Source organism: Primulina huaijiensis, chromosome 17 (assembly GCF_012295235.1).
Source record: "Primulina huaijiensis isolate GDHJ02 chromosome 17, ASM1229523v2, whole genome shotgun sequence".
Taxonomy (NCBI): Eukaryota; Viridiplantae; Streptophyta; class Magnoliopsida; order Lamiales; family Gesneriaceae; genus Primulina; species Primulina huaijiensis.
The window spans coordinates 9,107,238-9,115,165 of record NC_133322.1 but is presented as its reverse complement, the minus strand read 5'-3'; positions in this window follow the sequence as shown (position 1 = coordinate 9,115,165).

Here is a 7,928-nt window from a genome sequence, read left to right as displayed (position 1 = left end):
TTGTTACGTCTTATTCACACCGGGATCCCTAGAATTAGATATGAGTCGAGTCAAAGAATAAGAGTCAAAGAGTTTTATCTGTTTTCACTAACGTGTTATAAACATTGATTTATGTTTTATTATGTTGTATTTAATTGCATGACATGCATGTATACATGTTTTATACTGGGATTTGTTCTCACCGGAGTATCCGGCTGTTGTTGTGTCTGTATGTGTGCATAACAACAGGTGGGACAGGATCAGGGTCACGCAGAGGATGAAAGATCGAGATTGCGTGGAGATTACGGGCGTAGAAGATTACTAGTGTTTTCTTACTAAACATGTACTGAATTTATAAACACTAGTATGTTAATTGTAGACGAACACGTGAATGTTATTTAGAGTTGAATAAAATGACAGTATTTTATATAATGTTTTGTGCTTGTTTATATACATTTGAATAAATGTTAAAAGCAAAATTTTGACCCACATTTTCTAGCAAAGATCCAATTAATCCCAAAGATAATCGAGTTAGAGCCCGGGTCCCCACAATAGGTGGTATCAGAGCAGTAGGTTCTGTATAGACTGAGATAGAAGAGAGTGAGCGGGGTAGATGAGTCTTCTTCCTTGCTTTTGTGTGTGTTAGCATGAGTTATTGCTTTCACTATTACATGTTGTGTTGTTATCTGAGTTGATTACAGCATCTACTTGCCAAGACTGAATCAGAATCGATTCTGGATCAGAGGTATATGATCAGAGGAGGACTGAGACAGACTGTATAGATTGTATACTAATCCGTTTGATAATCAGATATGCCTCCTCGACGAGTATCGCAACCAGTAGCAGGTCGGGCACAAGAACAGGGCAGTACATCCAATGATCCGATGGATCTGACCGCTACACCGATGGAGACTTTGTTAAAGCGGTTTCAGTCATTCCGACCACCGACACTGAAGGGCACAGAAAATTCCGTTGAATGTGAAAGTTGGCTCGATGACATCGAAATGTTATTTGAATCTCTGGATTATACCGACGAACGACGAGTTAAACTTATTGGGCATCAACTGCAAGAAGTTGCCAAGAACTGGTGGCTTACCACGAAGAGAGCCTTGGAGCATCGTGGCACAGAGGTCACTTGGAAGGTGTTCAAGACAGAGTTTTATTAGCGGTTCTTTCCCGTCTCCTACCGAAAAGACAAAGGTGCTGAATTTGCCAATTTGGGACAGGGACAGCTGAACATCAAAGAATATGTTGCTAAGTTCTCTGCATTGCTCCGATTTGCTCCCCACGTTGCTGGGAATGACGAGGCCATTGCGGATCAGTTTATCAATGGCCTGGATCCGGAGATATTCACCTTGGTGAACACGGGACGACCCAACAATTTTTCTGATGCCTTGAACAGGGTGAAGGGAGCAGAAGCCGGGTTGCTTAGGCAACGAAGCACTTCTTATACCACTCAGACTCCTAGACCACCCCAGACCTCGGGTCAGTATCAGCAACCACCTCCCAGATTCGAGAGTGGTGGTAGCAGCAGCGGGAGAAAAGACAGTTTGAAAGCGATGGGGAAGCAGTTCAAGAAATCAGGGAGCAGTTCGTCGAGCTCCAGTTGGCCGAGACAGATAGGGTCGGGCCAGAGATCAGAGTATACAGGGGTTTACTGTAGTTCTTGCGGAGGTAGACATGCCACCGAGCAGTGTTAGGGCGTGATGGGTCGCTGCAACATTTGCAGACAGCAGGGCCACTTCGCCAGGGTCTGTCCACAGAGAGGTGCACGCAGACTCAGAGTGTAGAGCATCTGGCTCTGTAGCTCAGCCTGAGAGGCAAGCTTCATCTGTTCATTCATGCCAGCCAGTCCCTACATCGACACAGCCCCGAGCCAGAGGTGGTCAGACAGCGAGCCAACCTCCCAGACAGCAGGCTCGAGTGTTTGCATTGACAGAAGAGCAGGCTCAGGATGCCCCTGATGACGTGATAGCAGGTAATTGTTCGCTTTGCGGTTACCATGCTTATGTACTGATAGTGTGAGGGCCCGTAATTCGTATTCATAATTTTTCGAAATTATAAAAAATTTTCTCTTTAAATAAATAAAATTGCAATGTATAAAAATTTTCGTAAAATAACCCAACGATTTAACATAAACATAGTAGCGGAAACTGAATAATGTTTTAAACAATAACTTAAAATATATATAAAGTTATAACAAGAGTTTGAACATAAAACTGAATAAATAAACGTGAGGTCCTCGGGTTCGTACTACCGCCGATCCGAGCTAACTCAGTGGTCTCCGCCCTCAGCCTCTGCATCGTCAGTACCTACATCAATCAAGTCTAGTGAGTCTAAAGACCCAGCATGCATATATCGTGAATAATAAGTAAATATATCATAAAATCGCATGCAACGTAAAAATATCGTATCGTAAAGCGTAACGTGAAAATCGTGTCATGAGTAATTATAAATACGTGCATAACTGAAAAATCGTACATAAAAGAGTTGCTCGATAGAGCCCTGTCATAACATATCATATCGTAATTTTTCTTTAGAGATAATGTTCTACGCAAGTGGCCCATAACATAACATGCACGTCTGATCAGACTAAACCACAGTATACTGGGCGGTAAAGATCATCACAGCCCTTGGACTGGATATCCGTACCCATACATAATCGTAAACCGGTCGTAAGTCACCGGGTGAAGCAATCCCATAAGCGTAAGGTGGCCACAAGACATATCGCATATATCTCAAAAATAAATATTTTCTATTTTTTTTATGCACGTAATATAATTATTATCCTGTTTTAATTTACCAAATGAGTTGGATCGTTCCCAGGCTCACTGCGACCTAATTCTAACATGAGACACATGCAAATAATCTCAACTTGACCAACACTTCATATTCGAACTAAAAACGAGACAATTACGCCCAACAAACTTAGTATCTAACCATGACTCCGTACCAACCCGAACCAACATCGAACCATCGTTTAGTCATGATTAAAATACATCTAAAATACTGGAAAATATATACAAAGGGCTGTAATACACGAAAATTGTGCATGGAGGCCAAAATCATGAAACGCTCTTTCGAGAGTCACTTTGGCACATTGCACCGTAAATTCTCGTACGACTTCTAAACTTAACCAAATCACGAACGGTTAAAAACACGACCTCCATAACTTAGTCCAAGGCTAATGGCCACAGGCCAACCAAGAACCAAGAACAAGACCCAATGGAACTCACACCAAAAACTTGAACAAAAATATTCTCGCACAATTAAGACAGCTTGAGCGGTTTTACGAGAAAAATCATAACTCTTTCGTTTCTTATTGACAAAATACGAATTTTATATCGAATCGAAGATAACACAATAAACTACAACTTTTGTTTTGAAAGTAGTTTCAGAAAATGGACGGATTGATACCAGAATTTAAAAATCCGAATGATCAGATATCAAGAGCTTGCTGTCATGGAACCGTGACTTTACTAGTTTGATTGCTGTCAAATAATGGATCCAATGGCTATGAGGCTAACCATGGTCCATGCTAGACATGTTAAGGTGTTGTATGAGTCATGGCTAAGGGCCCTTAGCCAACCATGAACCATTCAAACCCATAAACCAACAAGGAACCACCCACGCAAATGTTACTGTCAAACGCGACCAACCTGAGTTGTTTCTGTCCACACGATTTGGGACATGACCATAAGCAGCCTTGGGAGCCTAGGAACCGAGCCAACCTGAAAACCAACAAAACAAGCAAGGGCCGTGACCTGCACAAGATTGCCGAGAATGGACTATGGTTCTCAAAAATATTTTCTTGTGGTTTCTTGCTATAAAATCGAAGCCATGCACATATATCATACTAAAAATATGTAATACACTTGATTGATGAGAAAAAGGAAGAAAATACACATGCCGTAAGTTGTTTTTACAATAAACAACACAATACGTCAGATCGGGAGACACTGCAACGGAAATGAAGAAACTTTGCTAATGTTGTTGTCTTGGCCAAGAATGGGGGCTGCTAAATCTCCTAATTTTCGTGCTGGGGAGAGTGGAGAAGGTGGTGAATGCTTGTGGTCAAATAAGGTGGTGCATTGGGAGTAAATGATGTCAAGTTGGGGGACATGCATGTTGAATAGTTGTCATTTGCTTTCTTGTTGTTGGGGGAGTTAAATGGTGTCAAGTTGGGATTGTGTGGAGTAGAATATGACCGAGAGTTGGCTACCCAATTGTGTAGGATTTGTTTAAGTTTTGCTAAATAGAATCCTAGGTTAGATAAGCTTGATTAAAAGTTAATTAAGCACAATCTAGATGAATTAAGAAGTCTATAATTAAATTGGGGATTAATTAATTAAAGTAGACTTAAATCCACTTGATTTCAACAAAATAAATTATTTCTTAGCTTGAAATAAATTTAGGAATATTTTTGGATAATAAAATTTATCTCCGATTTCCTATCTCCGGTCCGGTCTCGCGTATAAATCTAAAAAAGCTAAAATTTGAAATACGCGATTTAAAATCCTTAAAAATAACGTAAATGATTTAAATGCAATTAAATCTACAATTTCTTAAAATAATAACTATTTAAAATTAAATAATAGAAATTTTGCACATATATACGCATATTGGTTGTTTCGGTACTACAACACTCCCCTCCTTAAATAAAATTTCGTCCTCGAAATTAGAACTCACCGAATAAATCTGGAAAGCGACTCCGCATCTCTGACTCTGACTCCCAAGTAGCTTCCTCATCGGAATGATTAAGCCACTTGACCTTCACTGATTTGATCACCTTGTTTCGAAGCTTCTTCTCTTTACGGTCTAAGATCTGCACTGGTCTCTCTTCATAAGACAAGTTCGGAGAAAACTGCAACGACTCAAAATTCAACACATGAGAAGGGTTCGCTAAATATTTCCTCAACATCGACACATGGAACACATTGTGTACTCCGGCCAGATTCGGCGGAAGAGCAACACGATATGCTAATGTCCCAACTCTGCCGAGGATCTCAAATGGTCCGATGAACCTCGGACTAAGCTTCCCCTTCTTTCCGAATCTCATGACACCCTTCATCGGTGCTATCTTCACGAAAACATGGTCGCCAACGGCAAACTCTAGATCTCTCCTCCTCCGGTCGGCATAACTCTTCTGTCGACTCTGAGCAGTCCTTATCCTGTCACGGATCTTGACTACTGTATCGGCTGCCTGTTGAACAATCTCCGGACCCAACTCTGATCTCTCACCTACTTCATCCCAATGAATAGGCGATCTGCACTTCCTTCCGTACAGTGCTTCATAAGGAGCCATACCTATAGACGACTGAAAGCTGTTGTTATAGGTAAACTCCACTAATGGCAACTTCGATTCCCAGCTCCCTGAGAAATCGATGACACAAGCACGGAGAAGATCCTCCAAGATCTGAATAACTCTCTCTGATTGACCATCTGTCTGAGGGTGAAAAGCTGTGCTAAACAACAACTTCGTTCCCATCTCTGAATGCAGACTCTTCCAAAACGAGGAAGTGAATCTCGGATCTCTGTCAGAAACAATAGAGACTGGGATACCGTGCAATCGGACTATCTCACGGATATATAACTCAGCATACTGAATCATGGAGAAAGTCGTCTTAATAGGCAAGAAATGAGCTGACTTGGTAAGACGATCAACAATCACCCACATAGCATTTGAACCTCTAGCCGACTTCGGTAAACCAACCACGAAATCCATGTTAATGTTCTCCCACTTTCACTCGGGAATGGGAAGTGGCTTGAGTAAGCCGGCTGGTCTCTGATGTTCAGCTTTCACAAGCTGACAAGTCAAACACTCGGATACAAATCTCCTAATCTCTCTCTTCATACCGGGCCACCAATATAATATCTGCAGATCCTTGTACATCTTCGTACTCCCAGGATGAATAGAGTACGGGGACATGTGGGCCTCAGCTAATATGTCTGCTCGAATAGAATCGTTGCTAGGAACCCATATTCTATCTCGATAACGAACAATGCCATCACTCACTGTGTACAAAGCACTGCCCTTCGTCCCATCTCTCTGTCTCCACTTCGCCAACTGCTCATCAGATGACTGACCGCTGCGAATACGGTCTAATAAAGAAGACTTAATCATCAAGGTAGATAGACGGGGAACTCTACCTCGAGTATACATCTCTAGATCAAATCTCTGAATCTCACTCTGAAGAGGCCTCTGAACTGTCTAATGAGCCATCACTACGACTTTCCGGCTCAAAGCATCTGCTACTACATTAGCTTTACCAGGATAGTAGCTAATGTCACAGTCATAATCCTTGACTAACTCCAACCAACGCCTCTGACGCATATTCAACTCTTTCTGCGTGAAGAAGTTCTTGAGGCTCTTGTGGTCGGTAAAGATCTGACACTTCTCCCCGTATAGATAATGCCTCCAAATCTTCAAGGCAAATACTACAGCAGCTAACTCAAGATCATGAGTAGGGTAGTTCTTCTCGTAAATCTTCAACTGACGAGAAGCATACGCTATTACTTTCCCATGTTGCATCAACACTGCGCCTAGACCGAGCTTCGAAGCATCGGTATACAATACAAAATCTCCGGGCCCAGAAGGCATGGACAAGATCGGCGCTGAAATAAGAGCTTGCTTTAAAGAATCGAAGCTCTTCTGGCACTCATCGCTTCACACGTACTTAGCATTCTTCTTAGTCAATGACGTGAGTGGAACTGCGATAGAGGAGAAACCCTGAATAAACTTCCGATAGTATCCTGCTAGACCAAGGAAACTATGGATCTTTGATGCACTTTGCGGCACCTCCCAATCTCTGACGGTCGCAACCTTCGCTGGGTCTACCTCAATGCCACTTCTAGATATGATGTGGCCTAAGAACGCCACTTTCTCAAACTAGAACTCGCACTTGCTGAACTTAGCGAACAGCTTGTGCTTCTGCAACGTCTGGAATACTGCGGTCAGATGCCTGTTGTGATCCTGTTGACTCTTTGAGTAGACGAGAATGTCGTCTATAAATACAATAACGAACTGATCAAGATACGGCTGAAATACACGATTCATGAGATCCATGAAGATCGCCGGCGCATTCGTCAAACCGAACGGCATCACAAGGAACTCGAAGTGCCCATAACGAGTCCTAAAAGCAGTCTTAAAAGTATCGGCATCTTTCACCCTCAACTGGTGATATCCAGATCGCAGATCTATCTTGGCGAATACTGAGGCTCCCTGCAACTGATCAAACACATCCTCGATCCTCGAAAGTGGGTATTTATTCTTCACTTTAACCCTGTTCACCTCTCGAGCCTCATAGATCCGTCTTTCTTCTTCACGATTAAGACAGGCGCGCCCCATGGAGAGAAACTCGGGCGAATAAACTCCTTGTCAAGAAGCTCCTGAATCTGTTTCTTGAGCTCAACCATCTCTGACGGTGCTAATCTGTATGGCGCCTTAGAGATAGGCGCGGTACCTGGCATAAGATCGATCGAAAACTCTACCTCTCGTACCGGTGGTCTACTAGAGACGTCATCGGGAAAAACGTCTGAAAAGTCCCTGACAACTGGGACATATGCAACTGACTGGCTGGAGACCTCGGGAACAGATATAATGGTCGCAATGAATGCTCGACAACCCCTAAGCATGAGCTTCCTAGCCTGAATACAAGATATCATTATAGGAAAATTAAAGTACCGGTCAGGTTCAAATAGGAATTGCTCCCTTCCAAGCGGTCGGACTAGAACAGATCTCAGCTGAAAATCAATAAGTACTCTGTTCTTGTGCAGCCAATCCATCCCAAGGATAATATCGAACTCTGGCATTGGCAGCACGATCAAATCCGCATAGACAAGATTTCCATGAAGCTCGAGGTCTATGTCTCGTACTACGCTAGTCGCTGCCATCTCCACCCCAGATGGAATAACCACAGAATACGCCACATCCAATCCAATCGTCTTGA